General features: G+C 40.5%; 1 protein-coding gene across 2 annotated transcripts in view; it reads left to right on the top strand.

Annotated features, from left to right (window-relative positions):
• The window catches only part of CDCA7L (cell division cycle associated 7-like), a 28,604-nt gene that overhangs the window by 5,200 nt on the left and 14,774 nt on the right, over positions 1–8,630 (top strand). The gene's annotated exons all lie outside the window — the stretch shown is intronic.

Below are 8,630 nucleotides of genomic sequence, written 5' to 3'. Positions count from 1 at the left end.
CCTGCTGCTCCCCTCAGCAGTGTACTTCGTCAGTTGGCCTGTTCTGCTCCCCGCTCTGTCTTTGGTGAATCCTCTACTGCCCCTGCACCTCTGGCCTGTACCCCAGTTCTGTATGCATAAATAAATAAATCTTTTTTTAAAAAAAGTCCTCTTCCATATTCCATATTCCATTCCATGATACATTTTATTTGAATACAAAAGTGACACTGAAAATTCTTCTGGGAGATTCTCTGAAAGCCTCTCACCCTGTGGCCATCAGTGAATTCCCCAGTTGGAGAAGTAGGGACTGCCACCTGTAAAACTTAGAAGTCTTCCCTGTAATTCTAAAATAGGAACACTATCTTCCCCTACTCCCTGTCGAGCAGTATCGTGACTCTTACGGTTGTTAAATAGAAACAAACCCCAACAACCTCATGCTGAAATCACAAAGAATATTTGTTAGTGCAAAACGTGAGGTGCTGGTTTTGTTCTCTGTTAACATTGACTTTGGAATACAAAGTTAAGGAAAATAGGTATACATTTGAAAATATTGTTCTGGATTCTCCTTTTTTGCTGACCATTGGCTCCAGGCTCTGACATTTGGGAAGTTTTTTCTGATGAGAGCACTTAGCCAGGCAGGCCTGGTGTAGCCTTGCAGGGCCACTCACCTAAGGCTCCATACCTGACGAAAATTATAAAAGCCACCTCCTTGTTTTCCCCACACTGCCAGCTTCAACAACCCACTGAAAAGAGCATCTGGTTGTCCTGTTGACCTTCTTAGTGCTCAGGGTACCCTCTTTCCCAGCTGTAATTAGGCACTGAGAAAGGATGCACTCTTAGGCGTGTGTACATTCACTGCAGCACAAAGAATGGAGCCAAGTGGTGTCAGTGGCCTGCTTGATCTTTGGGGCGCTTTTTCTTTAGCAGGGTGGAAGTGTGTCAAGAAGGATCCTTGTACAAAGGCTTCTGGCTAGCCCGTGGGGTGAAGAGTCCCCTCATCCTCACCCCCCCACCCCCCCAGCCTGCGTCAGGGTGGTGACCTGGCCCATGCTTGTCTGCGGAAAGCAGGGACACAGCTGCCTCAGAGAGATGGGTATTTCCACCTGCCTGCTTCCGCTAGGAAGCCCCCTGACCCCCACCCAGGCTGCCTGTGGCTGCTGCCACCTCTCCTGCAGATCACCTGGACTTCCCCGCTCACATTTTTCTTGCCACCCATGAGTCCTTCGCTGGCTCCCTTAGCCTAGTGCCCAGCACATAATGGACCTGACACAGTCTTGGATACACTCTTTTTAAAAATTTTTTTAATTTTAATTTCTTATTTTATTTATTTATTTATTTATTTATTTATTTATTTATTTATTTATTTATTTATTTATTTATTTACTTATTTATTTATTTATTTATATTTTTATGACAGTTTATTTTTACATCATTTTGTACTTTTTTTCTTTTTTGGTTACACTCTTAACAACTTTGAACAGTGAACACAGAGCATCTTCTGCTTCACAGAACATCTCCCATCTGTAGCTGGGAGCCATTGGGGCTCTGTACTCACGTTCATGGTCTTTTCTTTCTCAATAAATGGGATGGGGGGGGATGCATTTTCAGGGCCCTTGATAGCAGCATGGCTGTGTTTCTGGCTTTGGGCAGGCAGATGTGAGCAGATGTGTCCTGTGTCTCTAGGGGGACTTCTTTAAATGTCAGTGTGTCTCTTTACTGTGTCTTATTGGCACTACCAGAGTGCCAGGTAGTGACAGCTCTGTCACAGTGTCTTGTGTGAGGACTGTGTGGGAGACTGGCATGGTTCATCTGGCTGGCCCAGGATAGGAACCAAAAAGAAACCTTGTTTTAAGTAGTTGAGTTTTGGAGTTGCTTGTTGTCATGTTCTGACAGCAATATTCATTTTGTTTTTGGGGTTCCATTTGTGATTATGATCTGAGTGAGCTAGTGGGTGATGGTAATATAAGTGTGGGGGTTATTATTTGATTGTTATTGTAGTGCAGTGATGCGAAGGCTCCTTAATTTGATTGTTAGTGTAATACAGTGGTGAGAAGGCTCCTGTTTTGTGGATTCATTAGTGGGAAGCACTCGGGGGTGGCAAGTGAGCCCCGAGAGTGTAGCACTTCTTTCCCAAATGCCAACGCCACCTTATCAGGAATCCCTGAGAACAGACTTTCTGATTGAATAACCAGCATCTTACTGTCCCAAGTAGACATGAGTGGTGTGTATATAGAGACGTGCTTCTTTTTAACACGTATGTGTACAGATATGGCTGCTTCTGTTTCTCAGATTGTCCAGAGAAATCTTAACATTGTGTGACCTTTCTGGAAAAGGAAATTATCCAGTACTTCCCAAGTGATTTGGCTCACTTCACGCCCCAGGACCTCTGCCAAAATTCAGTTTCCTAAGCTACTTAATTTGCTGAATAAATTTGCTAAACTTTAGTTTTAACTTGTCTGTAAATTTCTCCCCATTTATATTTCCTTTAAAAAAAAAATAGATTGACTACTTTGACTACTTGGCTTTTTTTTTTTTTTTTTTGAATCGCAGAGTTTACTATTTCCATTGTTACGACTTAATCACATGTACAATTCATTAAGTGGCATTAAGTACAGCTCATTGCCCATTTTTAGAACTTTTTCATAATCCTAAATGAAAACTCTATACCCATTGAACAGTAACTTAGCACTCCTCACCTCCGAGGCCCTGATCACTACTCAGCTTTCTTTCTGTCTCTGAATTTGCCTGTTTTAGTTGGCTTGAGAAGTAGAATCAAACAATGTTTGTCCCTTGGACCTGGCTTCTTGCACTTAGCATGTTTTCCGGGCTCATTCATGTTGTAACAGGTATCAGAAATACATTTTGTAGAGGTTGAATAATCCCTATATGTATGTACCACACTTGATTATGTACGGCGTCTCATTTGTTCATCCATTCATGGACATTTGTGTAGTTTCCACCTTCTGGCTATATTGAACAATGCTGCTGTGTACATTGGGATACAAATATCTGTTCAGATCCCGGCTTTCAGTACTTTAAACATACACTTACCTAACAGTGGAATTGCTGGTCATGTACTGATTCTGTTTTAAGTTCTTGAGGAACCATCGTCTTGTTTGTTGTACCAGATACTCTGCTTGACATTTTCCCACATGCTAGTATTTCTTGGGTGAAGCCATCCTAATGCTGTGAAGTAGTTACTAGGGATTTCTTTAGTATCATATTGAAAAAATCAATGTCCTGGGTGCCTCCCCCCTACTTTTTTTTTTTTTAAGTGTTAGCTCTTTTGTTTAAGTCTACAGTGCATTTGGAGTTTTTGTAGATGTTGGTAAGGTCAAACTTCACTTTTTCCATGTACAGATCAAGTTTCATTTGACCATATTGAGAGTTTCTGTGCTCTTTTATTTCATTGATCTGTATGTCTATGCAGAAACAACTGTGTTCCTCTGTATCTGTTCCTAATTGAAATCAGTGTGAGTCCTCCAATGCAGTTCCTTTTTAAAATTGTTATGTCAGTATTTTTAATACTGTTGTAAGAGGACTTGTAGTCTTAATTTCATTTTCAGATTGTTAGTTGTTAGTATATGGAAGTGCATCTTATTTGTTGCTTTTGTATTCCATAGTGTTATTGAATTCATTAATCGGCATTCATTTTTGTAGCATCTTTAGGTTTTTCTACATAAAGGGTTATATATGTAGACAGATAGTTATTCATTTCCAATTTTCTTGTATAAATGCTGTGACTAGAGCTTTAGCGAGTCCATTGAATGACAGTGAACATTTGTCTTATTCCTTCTATAGGGGAAAGGTTTTTATCTTCACCATAGAATGTTACCTGTGACTTTATCATGTTGAATTTATTGTTGAATTCTTCTGTCATTGAGCATGTCCTTAAAAATTGATATGACATTGCTTTGAGACAACACACGAGACTTCTACATGTCTTCATTTTGATACCTGGTGCATTTCATTTTTGTAATGAGCATTTCAGTAAAATTAAAGTCATATTTGTGGCAGCTCTTCCCACCCCCCCCCCAACATTATTTTCTTTACTTTATTTGTTTTCTGAGTAAGAAGTTTTAAAGCACATGGCCCAGTATGCTGTTGTTCCCTTTTTGATCTTCTCTAACAAGTACTTTAAAGTCCTCCCCATTTTAGAGGCCAGGAGTATGCCACTTTAATATTCTCTCTCATGCTTTGTTTACCTTTCATCTTTAGGACCATCTGATTTATAGCATCCGGGAAGAAGCAAAGTACACTGATTTGTTCTCTTTGAATAGCCTGCTTTACAAGACCATTTATTGACAGCACCATCCCTTTCCAGTTGATTAATGGTGTTTCCTTTATCAAATTTAGATTTTATGTTCTAGGATACATTTTTAAGTACTCTGTATTGTTTTACACTTTTTTTTTTTTGATTAAACCTTAATTCACACACAGTATAATTTACCCTTCCTTGTGTTTAGTTCTAGGAGTTTTGACAAATGCCCCTAGTGGTGAAGTCACCATCACAGTTAAATTTATCACCCTCAGAAATTCTTACCTCTTTGTTGTCAACCCCTACCCCTAGCCCCGGTTGCCACTGATCTGTTATCTGTGTGTGGTTTTTTTGTTTGTTTTTTGCCTTTTCCAAGTGTTAATGTAGTGGAACCAGACAGTATGTAACAGCTTTCTTTACTTGGCATAATGCATTGAGATTTATCCTTGTTGTGCTTATCAGTAATTCATTCTTTGTTATTGTTGAGTAAATATTCCATGGTATGAATGTACCATGATTTGTTTATCCATTGCCTAGTTGATTTGGATTCTTTCTAGGTTTGGGAATAAAGCTGTTAATTACAAGTTCCATGTGAATGTAAATTTTCATTTCACTTGGGTAAACCCCTAGGAGTAAGATTACTGGGTCTCGTGGTAAGCATATGTTTAACTGTGTGAGAAGCTGCCAAACTGTTTCCAAGTGGCCTCCCCATTCTTGCCTGTCCACCAAGTGTGAGAGTGCTAGTTGTGTCCTCGTCTGCACTTGGTTTTGGCGTGTTTTTTTCAGCTATCCTGACAGCTGAAAAATTAATTAATTTGCATTTCCCTGATGACTAGGAGTCCAATATCTGTTCGTATGTTTACCTGCCATGTGTATCTTTGGCAAAAGACCCAAACAGACATTTTATCAGAGGATTAAAGATGGCACGTAAGCACGAGATGATATTCAACTTCACTAGCCATCAGGGAAATGCAGATTAAACCCACACTTAGCAAATATTTCCCTTCCCTCTCCTCAGCAGGACTAATTAATTTTGATTAGTTTATAAATTTCAAACCTGTTTTGTGATTTTGGCATTGTATTTCAGAGTTTTTTGCCTAATTAATGGTCACAAAGATCTTCTGTAGTACTCTTTAAGTTTTGTAGTTTAATTCATTGATGCATTTTGACTTAGTTTATGTAAATGGTCTAAGGTATGTGTGTGTTTTCTGCGCCAAACAGTTAAATCATAAGAGATCTAAGGAAATGACTGTTTATGGTAGAAAATGGCCCAACAGACCCCCCCCCCAACCCCCTCACTTTGTGATGGGTTAAAAGAGAAGCTGAAGCAATGTTTTCCTCTATACAAAAGGTTTCTTTCCAGGATCAAGATAGTATCCACTGGAAATTCTGCCATCCTGCTATCAGAATTGCCCATTTTCAGAACATTTAATAAGGTAAAATTCAATAGCATGCCTGAATCTCTTGTGCTGACCTTTAGGGCTTAAAAGGAAACATATGTTGAGGTGAAATACATACTTCCTATTCTTGGAGAAACATTTCCTCAAGTTTTATCAAAAATCAGTTCTCGAATCATTAACCTTAAAGAGAATCTCATTTTTTTGTCCTTTCTAAAACTGATAGATGATAAATGTGTTCCTCCTATATAGGTGGTGGAATTTTTAATCCGGGGAAAATGAATTTAGATGTCCTTAAGCGTTTTTTTTTTTTTTTGTCTTTGTGATTTAGTTTAAAAAATATTTAAATTTTAAAATGTATAAATTTAAATTAATGATACAATAACTTATTTTCAAAGGAAAATACTTGACTGAAAAGCAGCTGGCAGTTGGAGGCATTGTTTGTGGTTTATTAATTTTTTTGTTGAATTTTAATGGAGGGTCCCACTGACCGAGGTCAAGGTAATAGGGAGCCCTCCAGAACAGAGCTGCTATTCCTCAAGAAATGCTGGAAAAGCACCTACTTTATGAGAAGCAAGGGCTAGTTGGCAGGTTTTGTTGTTATTAGTACAGCTAGTTGGAAGGACCAAGCTGGATTCTATTCAAGATGTGTCTAAGGACCTCGAATACCAGGGTTCATGGAGGGGTTGTATCAGTCACTAAAGCTGAAGCCTTGACATAATTTATGTATCTGGACCCACCTTATATCACAGGGTTGGTTCCAAACCACACTCCTATAGTGTGAGGACAGGGTGGAAGTCCAGGCTTGTTTTGTGAATTTTGAAAGCATTTTCTGTAGAAATTCAGTATTTCTCCACCTTTTAAAATTGTCATTGATTTGTATTTTGTTGAAGTTGCAGAGATTGTGGTAGGTAGTACATAATATTTACCACCCTAACCATTTTTAAGTAGTGTTTAAATTGTGCACACGATCTCTGAAACATTTTCCTTTGCATACTTGAAACCTTGCCCATTAAATAACTCCCCATTTGTTCCTCCCAGAGTCCCGAGCAACAACCTTTCTATTTCCTGCATCTACATTTTGCAGCATATATAAGGTAACTCAAGAGTGGAATCATACAATATTTTCCCTTTTGTGACTTATTTGAATTACCAGATGTCCTCTGGCTCATTCAGGTTGGTGCATGTGACAAGATTTGCTTTTTTTTTTTTTTTTGAGTGAATAATAGTCCAGTCTCCATATAAGGCATTTTGTTTATTTCCACGGAGCCATTCATGGATGTTGGGTTGCTTCCACTTGGAGCTATGTGTCAGTAATGCTGCTATGCACGTGGGTAAGACTATTTTAAAATTCCTCATGAAACTGAGCAATTCATGGGTCTGAGAGAGCAGCATGCCTGGCGGCCCAACAGACAGCCTGGTTTCGGGCTAACATTGGTGCTTGAACTGCTGCCCGGTGGTGGAACCTGCAACCATTTTCACCGTGCACTCATTGGTTGCCAGCATTGGTTTGCAGGGTGCACAGGTGAATGGTGGCAGCCAGGTCGCTGCAGTTGCAGCACGGTGCCTGCATCCTCTGAGAGAGACAGCTGCAGTCAGGATGGCTGGCGGAGCCCAGCAGGTAAAGGTCAGGAGTAGCAGCAGGGGCAGCTGTGGTGGGGGGCCTCCCTGATGGCAGCCGTGCCCTGCTCCCTGGGATCCAAAGGCAAGTCCGAGTGCTGCCTGTCATGACTCGTCCAACAGGCATGGTCTCCCAGGTGGGGTTTCGGGCAGGAGGTGGCCTGACCCCCTTGTAAGGTTCTTCTCCAACAATTTTCCCACTTTCATTCTTTTTGTCAGGACTCCCAACACTTGATTTGACTTAATTTTTTCAACACTTCCATTTTCCAGTACTGTCACTACTGGACACCAAGTAGGTCTATTGGTGGTGGTATTTGTAATTCTGGCATTTAAAATTTCACTGGTGTTGCACAAAGTACTCTGAGTCCTGTTGTACTCTTTCCCCGGACAAGTTTGAGATCCAGCCTGGGTATTTGGTCCTTACGTTAGAAAGTAACAGCTGGGGTTTCTCCCCATGATTTAGCGTTCTGGCTTCTCTGAGGCCCATTGCAGGATGGTGACAATGGAGGGGGAAGGCTCCATTTCTGGTCTTGTGTCCTCAGCTCACTCGTCAGCACTGTCCCTGTCTTACCCTGAGCTGCTGCCTTCACTGCCTCCCTGCCTCAAAACCTACTGTGTATTCCTGTGTCCCTGAGATGAGCTCTATGGTAATTTGTAGGACCTACAAGTGAAATTTGCAGTCCTGTTCTAAGAGGACCTGTTTGTGTGACTACTCGGAGATCATGTTCTAGTATTCTGGGTGAAAATCCTTTATTCTTGCATAGGAATGTGGCAGAGGCACCTTTGATCCCAGGACGCTTTCCCTGGGAAGCTCTGCCTTCAGCAAAGAAATGCTGATACCATTAGGCCCTGCGTAGGTCTGTACCCTATTGGGGCATGAATCATGATCCCCTGTGACCTGTGCTGCTCTTCAGTTATTCCTACAAGGAAGAGTAACAGACACAAACCACGTCTTTGAAAATTAGGTTACAATAGATGTCTTTGGTTTAGAAAAGCCAATTATGAATAGTTAGCCTTCGTATTCACAAGGGGAATTTTTCTGGATTTTTTTTTTTTTGGCGGGGAGGGGTTGGGTTGGTGGTATCAGCTGTTAATTTTATTTTTTTTGTCAGCTTTGTCACATTCTATTGTGTAAGTTTCATTACTATCAACATCCTGCTGCTTGGAAACTTGTACATTTTCTTTACAGTTCAACTTTTTTTTTTGTTTTTATGTAGTCCTCTGTTTGCCATTGTAGTCAAATAGATAAGCTTTGGGGAAAGCAGTCTGCGGTTTGTGTCTAGACTATGAAATTGTCCATTGGACACTGCTGAACGGAACCGGGAATGATGGGTCCTCAGGCCGTTGTTGAACTGCTGGTCAGGCTTTGGAAGGGT

This window comes from Condylura cristata, unplaced genomic scaffold (genome assembly GCF_000260355.1).
Source record: "Condylura cristata isolate star-nosed mole 26May11 unplaced genomic scaffold, ConCri1.0 scaffold00005, whole genome shotgun sequence".
NCBI lineage: Eukaryota > Metazoa > Chordata > Mammalia > Eulipotyphla > Talpidae > Condylura > Condylura cristata.
This window is presented reverse-complemented; position numbering and strand designations above follow the sequence as displayed.